We start from the raw sequence: 8681 nt of genomic DNA, 5'->3' as shown, positions 1-8681 counted from the left end.
CACATTGACACAGCCAAAATGTACATGCAATATTAAATGCCTAAACATAGTCCGTTAAGACATGGTATGCTCCAGCCCTCCTAAATTCGTTAATACATCACTATATTATTAGTGGACGGTTGCCTACATATACGACCATTGATACGGGTACAGACGTACAGTAACATTATTTATATAATAGATAAAGTAGGTATTTATAGTTTATCGATTATACCTATAACAAAACATTGAACACTCATAGACCTTCGCAGTCGTGTACTCGTGTACTCATCACTCGAATAGTCGTATAGGTATATCGTTTATTCTGCCGCGTAGGTACCCTTTTTATTATTGAAAAATCGGTTATGTAGATATATGTCTCAGTAGAGTTCGGTAAATAAAACTATATAAAATTGTAGATTGTAGATATATATATTTTCTCAGTAGAGTTCAGTTAATAAGCCTATATTCAAATTATTGAGGTAGAAGAGTTTATTTCCCTTCTATGCTTCTCTGATAGACAATTTTACTGACGTGCTACCCAGTGAAAATTACTTAAAATATGCTCTGATATATATAATATAAGTTTGATATTTTTAAATGAAAATGGCTTGAGATTTACCAAGAGATTGCAGGATGTTTGGTGCTCGCCTCGCTCCACTCTGCACTTCTATGCAGCGGGATATTGGTATGTGTAATAATAATAAATCTTGAACAATTAGATTAAAATTGCAATCATAAAAAAAAAAGTTCTGCTGGAGCACAATAAAAACGCGTTTCAAGGATTGTTAAAATATTGATACTTACTTTCTTGTGATTTTTCAAATAGTTTTTCACGATTTTCACAAAAAGTTTAATAACTCGAAGTTAAATGTAAAACTATTTAGAACTTATATAAATATATCTAGTTACCTACTTCAAATAAAAGTCTATAATCACTCATATATAATCACAATAATTTAATGTACATAATATATGCTTTAATAATTAATTAATTTATCGTTCTTAAGGAGATTTAAAGGCCAACCTCCGGGGCCGAATCATAAGGTTCCGACAAATAGCATACTCTGTTGCTCTTTCTGCTCATGTCGGTTAGGCCTGCTGTTCACCGCGGACATTATCAGCGCTCTCTTGGATGGAGAGGGCCCTCTGATAAATTCATACATATATACAATATACTTATTACACCTACTTAAATTGTTTCAATATCCGTTATTATATTATAACATAAATAGTTGCAGTGAGTTTAAACAAATTATATAGGTAGTTTTCAATTTTATCTTTGACTCAATTATTCGAAAAAACGTTTTATACGTAGTATAGTAATAGTATATTAGTTAAATTTATTATTCACATTACCATAATATTTATAATCTATAGTAGGTAGATATATATTATAAAACAGGACTTGCTGGAATGTTCATTAAAAATTATACCATTGTCATGATTTACGCAGGCAGATTAAGGTCGGCAAACTAATAATGTGCAGTGTAATACGAATACTTTACATATAAAACGTAATAAAATCGATGTCGAGTCCATGGCCGCGTACGTTATAGTGTCATAGTTCAAAGGTTCAACCACACCTACCGGTGCAAGTCGTCATGGAAGAACAAACTTTGGTCTTAGGCGCTGTGCGTATATAGTGCGTTACTCGTCTAAAACTTGCGGTAGCTGATAGATATAGTTCTATAAAGCCATAAGTTCATATCGATATATTTTTTATTAATTCAACAGTGAATATTTTGTAACACTATTGTATATTATTATTGAGTGCAAAATCCAGTTAGGAAACAAAGCTGTTCTGCCCGCAAAGCGGTTAGCCTCTGGCGTAGGTGTGGTAAAATACGAAAAAAAACATATAATGTATATACGTCTTGTCACATTAAAAACATTACACATTCATCACATACGTGCATACTGCATATATACACATATTTGAAAATAAAGTATACAACTGATCGTGTTTGTGTAGTCAAAAACCACATTTGCTTTGGTCATACATGATGTATAATAGGTACAAAACTCGGCGGGTGATCGATGGCCCGTTACCGTTTTCGATAAGAATAATCTTTAATAATAAAAAAAAAATTATATCACAATATGTTTGAAACGACAACAAAAGTTAATGATACACGTAATATCTTTTTTTAGGTTTCAATTATAATTATTGGTTCGATTCTAATGGTCGGAACTAGGAATGAAATTTAATCACTTTTCAACAGCTACGTTAATACATAACACGTTATATACCATACATGCAGCAAATAATTATACGATATACAGAATTGTGTAAGTTTTTTTTATTAGACAATCTTATACGGAAAATTTTACAAACACCCACAACTGTTCATAACCCGTTTTCCTTGATTGGGTGTTGGAATACTTTAGGACTTGAGATTAAAATACAATTTAAATTAAACGGTTGTATAAAATTAAACTCAAGATGTCTTGATGAGTTTCAATTTTTGTATAACTTTACTTATATTACAATTAAATCAAAAACGGTGGTTGTCGATCGTTTACCTTTGTTGATTTATATGATTTATGTATTTTAATTCTTAAATTTTGTCAACTTCAGTTGTGGTTTTGAAAAAAATATTTTGTTCAAAAATTAAATTAAAATGCATCGGTAATACCAATATGCACTGTTATACCTACTATTATACCACTATACAGTATACTTATGCATATTATACCTTTATATGAATATAATATTATGGCTTACCTAAAATATGAGAATTGTAAATGATCTGTAAATGTTTGACGATTTCGTAGCTTTTACTCAAACAAATTACATATAGCCTATCATGTAAACTTACAAATAATTAAATGATAATAATATTAAATTACAAAATATACTCATACTTAATAATAGTTGAATACCTATCGGTTTTTTGAATGAGCGAAATCCGTTATTACGTTATAATTTTGATAAACTATTATACTACGAGTTAACAGCAAACAACCGCACGTACTATATAGCTAGAAGGCATGAGGAAAAATGTCATAGCGTGAAATTTTGTTCGTCTCAAGCTGCATTTTTTTTACTAAAATCATCAAGTTATCATTTAAGGAAGTTGAGAGGGGACAGTGTGAGTTAAGGCCCATCTTTAAACCCAAGTTATTTAAACATTTTTTGTAACGATATAGGTAACTTGTTATCAATATAATTTGTGGATAGATAGTTATTAATTGCTGTTAGTGGCGGATCTAGGATTTTTTTATGGGGGTGCTAATAATAATAAGTATGTTAATAATAAAGCTCCTTAAGCACTTATCATGAACAACTTCGGAGTAAAAACAAATTTAACCTATTTTTTGGGTGTAGTTTGCATTTTATACGTTTAGTTCTACGTATAATATCGGTATAATATCTAAGTAATTTATATAATAAAAAAGTCCAATAAGCGGAACGGTGCGTGCTTCAACTCCCAAGCACCCCCCCCCCCTAAATCCATTTTTTTCCATCAATCTATATATTGACTGTTAATCAATCCGTACACATTGCAGTAATCCGTATTATAAACATTATAATATATTATTAATTATTATAATATACAATGTATATTGTTACGACTATACCTGTGGTCCGTACCTACCACCCACAAGGCATGTTGCAAATACAATTAAAATAAATTTCACTCCACATTATACGTCTCATGCATAAAGGTATGTAAATTTGAAACAATTATAGCTTTTTAAATACTTATTAATTGAAATCAATTGCGTAACAGTGTTATTAGACTGCATTATGTGAGTAAAGATAGTTCATTTTTTCCAAAGTATTATATTAGTCACACAGTTATAATATGCGTTAAATATTTTTAATTTTTATTGATCACATGCGAGTTTATTATATTATGTGATAGGTAATGTACCTATTCATTAAATGTTAAATTGAATAACAAGAAAGTGATTCAATGTAAAATTATACGACGTAGATATGGCTATATTTTTTAGTGTTATGTCTATTATTACCGCAGTATATTATATAGGCAAAAAATATAATTTAGAGGATATAATGTATAATATTATATTCTGTATGGTCTACAGACGTGTTTAATATTCCAAGGAGTAGTAGATAATTACACCAATCGCGTAGATCGTAAACATACTTTTTAATCGCAAAATACACGTGTTATTGTGGCCTTTCGTGTATATACGAAAATCGTTTCTCACCCATAAAACTAATTTTTAGATCTCTTCGACGCGCCGATTCCCGTACCGCGACGTGTTCTTCAATGTTACACACTCAGATAGATGCATTGTTACCAAATACAGTCATTTTTCAAATTGAATTCCTAAAAATTAATTAACCTTCACAAGTAAACCTACCTCAATGATATTTCTACGATATGATGAAATCGAAAACAAAAAACCACAACGAAAATATTGTCGTTTATATTATTATATTATTATGCCATCGCTGATAAAATAACATGTCCAATTCGTTCAATTCGTTATGAAAAAACAATTTTACAATTTGTTAATATTATAGCTTTCCGGCTATTGGTAGACCAGTATACCAGTATATTATACTACCTATAAATCACAAACGTCATTCTGACCAGTAGTGCTATAAGTTATCGCATCGAAATATTAAAAATCGTACGATGGGCACCGAAAACGTGCAGTTCGCGGTCCTCAGATACGACGGTTGCAAATAACAATAATATAATATATTCGGTAACACCAACACTCGACACTCATCGTGCGTTTGGGAAACTTTATCCGTCCATTATATCATATTGTATGATAACGAACGGCCGCAATATACGTCTTAAGGATCCGGTCAACAATAATACAACGTTCCGACCTTGAATTCGGCTACAATATAATATGTTCCTTCTCCGGCCGATTATAATATTATTATCACGTGCGATATACATAATATAATAATAATAATAATCATGTACGAATTGACCCCGGACGGACAGTGACAGACATAAGCACAAGGACAAGTGCAAGCATCGCTCAGCCGTTAACTTTCACTGAACTGGTTGTTGGGAAACGTGTTACAATTTCATTGGAAATGAAATACGAAAAGAACAAATTAATACCCATTAAACAAGCGAAATGTACTTACTATACACTAAACGATTATTATTCAACCTATTTTTTTTTTATTATTATAATTTGAAAAATGCCGTCTGTCTTGTTCACAGTTCGTGATTGTTACTGACCTCTCACCTCCCCCGTGGTTGTGTGCACCATATTATAGCCTATATATTATATTATTGTCCACTTACACCCGTTATATGCTAAAATCATTTGTAACATATTAACAAGCTACTACACTTTTATTACACGGCACGAGTGTATCTATCATTTTTAACTACACAAGTATAAAGTAGTTAACTAACAATAATGCTGTACCAAACAGGTAGTTTATCAAAAATAATGAACAAGCATTATCTCTCCCCTCGGACTAATATTTAGAATGATTTTTTTGGACAGTATTTCAATTTTAAATCTATAAAATTCATCATTGCCGGTTATTAATTTGTATTATAATCAAGTCTTACGAATGTGTTACTCTAATGTGTTTGAAATAAAACAATTGTAATGGTAGGTAATTGTATACTTAGACCTACCCATATGCATTGTTAATTAAAAATATTTTATTAAATCAGTAATGAATCATGATTAATGTTTTCAGTTGCAATTATGATGGCATGATGCTAATCCAAGGTTTGTTATAATTATATGTCCTATTGCACGTGGATAAGACTATAAAAGTGTACTTAACAAAAACAATACTCCATACAGATAAGTCACAAATTATTCTAGATTTAATAAAATTGTACTTAATAATAAATAATAATTAAAGAAAACAATATCTTTGAGATAAAATCTCGTAGTTTGTTTGAAAAATATTGTGTTTTTACTTTTTTTTTTATTTGTGTAAACTACAATTAGTATAATACGTATTATGAGCTGTAAAATCACTTCCCGCAACCATTATTATTATTATGATTGATCTTCGCAAACTCGCTTACGCAAAGCACACGTGAGAGAGAAAAATGTAATAAACCTCAGCATGACGTCCTCTAAATACCACTCACTATTTTTTATTTTTTTTATTAAATCGCAAGGATAATTATTTTATTCTTTTTTTAAAAAAAAATATTATACGACGTTATGTATTATAATCTACATTGAATTCATAGTATGATATTCTAATAATACGTATATGCGTGTGACAGACAGTGTAGAAGTTGTGCACGCTAAAGTAGAAGTGTCGGCTATTAAAAATGTATACAAATTAACATATAACGACACACGTGAACCTACCTATGGGCCACGATCATAATATTATACGACAGGCAGATACAAAATTAGTTTATTAGGGTCGAACGTTTACATAATATATGTATCGTATTGTATACGCATCTCACAACACACGTTGATATGTCTTATGTTAACTCTTTATTTGTCGATTGTCTTATATACACTCGTAAAGCACACGTCCGAAAATAGGAGTTTTACCATAAATTCGGCAGCTGGTTACCGATTGTGTATATTATACATAGTATATATGACAGAAAAAAACAATAAAATAATAAATACAATATAAAATGTGTTATACATTTATTATGATAAACAATATAATATAAACAAAATAATTTAAGTAGGTAACTCAAAAACTAATAGGGCTTATTATTTTTACAAAATTAAATTAAATTGTCATTTTTTTAAATAGTGATTTGATGCCAGTTTAGTATAAGTGAATACATCATTTTTTTATTTAAATAATCGTTAAAAATCTATGTTGTAATTTTTTTTTTTTAATTTCATAATTTTTCTTTAATGTATTAATGCACGTGTGCTAATTTGATTTGTGTTCAGTTCTCTAATATATACCATTATGTTACAGGTAAAGTTTCATCAACGTTATTTTGTCATGAACTAAGTATAAATGTCAGTTAGAGTGCTTTCAAAACGTTATTTTGTTATCCATTACATGATTTAGTTTGTTTTAGTAGCGTACCTACGAGGTGGTAGGTTCTAGATTTGTAACCAACCTGAAATTTCTTCCTTTTTCAGAAAAAGTAGTAAAGATAGATTTTTAGTCATTTTTAATATAGATTTAAAATAATCAGTAAAATTACAATAAAATAGAGAATCTTAGTTTTAGTTTTTTTTCGCTGATAAAATAATAATACAATACTAAACGTCTGCCATAAATCATAATCGTCAACTATTACCACATTTATTACGGTCCAGAGAGGCTGTAGATGACTTGGTTAAATACTCTATTCACAGACTAAATTAGAGACTAATTCTATAATTTGTTATAACCAATTATATACAAATAGTTTAGCAAAACATAATGTAAATAAAAGTATCAAATTATTTTTGTTTAAATTTTAATATACTATAATCTATTAAACTGTATAACTTACCTTTATCAATTATTTTATTACATATTTTAGTTTTATTGAAAGTTGATGATCTTATATAATTATTAGTTTAAAATTATTTTTTTTTTTGTTTTCGGGTTATGAAACATTATTTGAGTTAAGAGAAATATAAAAATAATTTTTTAATTTTAATGTTAGTGCTTATTATTTTAACGTTGGCTAGGCGTAGTGGAGGGGCGTGTGGGGATGAAGACCCCCAGGAAAACTTGTGTTGGGTCACGAGGTATTCGATCACTTAAATTAAATACGAGTTGAGTTCGTGGTAATATTTTATCTTAATGTTGTTGATAACGATACGTAACCGGAGAGTTGTCTCCAAATAACATATTATTGTAACTTGCTGCGTTAGATCCGATGGTGGAGTAAACCAGCACGTGTCAAGGCTAGAAGTGTCCGTTCGACAAAAAATTTAATTTTAATAGAAATTTTACTTGGAATTAAGAGTGAAATTAACATATCATTTCAGAACGCAACAGCTGAGCAAAAAACAGCAGAAAAAGAAACATTTTTAAGAGAAAAGATGCTTTGTTTTATCAGTGGAAAACTGACCCGTTTAAGTTTAGTGATATATGTATCTTCTTCTTCCCTAATTAAAACTTGGTTTATTATAATTAAAATATTAACGATAAAAAGAAAAAACAAAATATTTTAAGTTAATTTAATAATAATTTTTATATCAGACCAACCTTTACGTAGCAAAAACTTTCTAGACTTTCTAGTCAACCTTCACCACGTGGTGTCTCCTGGATATCGCTAATATACGCTAAACCCGACTCATGTACTCGATAAAATACAAATACAACAAAATCCAAATCATGCATGCCATTTTTGAAATCCGGAACCCATATCAAGGTTAATCAAATCCCTTCACGGGTCTGTGGCGAGTCTTAGGTAAAAACCCTAACCCACAAAGACATAGGCAGAAATCCATTAAGATTTCAGGGGTGCTAACATTATTAACAGTCGATAAGTTTCTTATAGGTGAAAAAGTAATTTCGGTGGAAACGATATACGCCCACGAAAGTTAACCGAGTTAAGCGCATAATTTATGTACAGTGCACACACACGTTACAAATCGTATAATTATATAAAATATGTATCTCGACTATAAAACGCGTATGGCTAGTAGTCACTAAACTGCACACATAATAATATATGTATACTGCTGCAGTACGGCTATTGTAGTATATACAGTCGTAATATCGATACGCACGACACTGAGCACGTCAACACCTGCACGCCTTTCAACTATAATAATATCTTCCGATCAACAGA

This window comes from Acyrthosiphon pisum, chromosome A1, assembly GCF_005508785.2.
Source record: "Acyrthosiphon pisum isolate AL4f chromosome A1, pea_aphid_22Mar2018_4r6ur, whole genome shotgun sequence".
Taxonomy (NCBI): Eukaryota; Metazoa; Arthropoda; class Insecta; order Hemiptera; family Aphididae; genus Acyrthosiphon; species Acyrthosiphon pisum.
The sequence above is the reverse complement of the archived record's forward strand: the minus strand, read 5'-3'. Positions refer to the sequence as shown.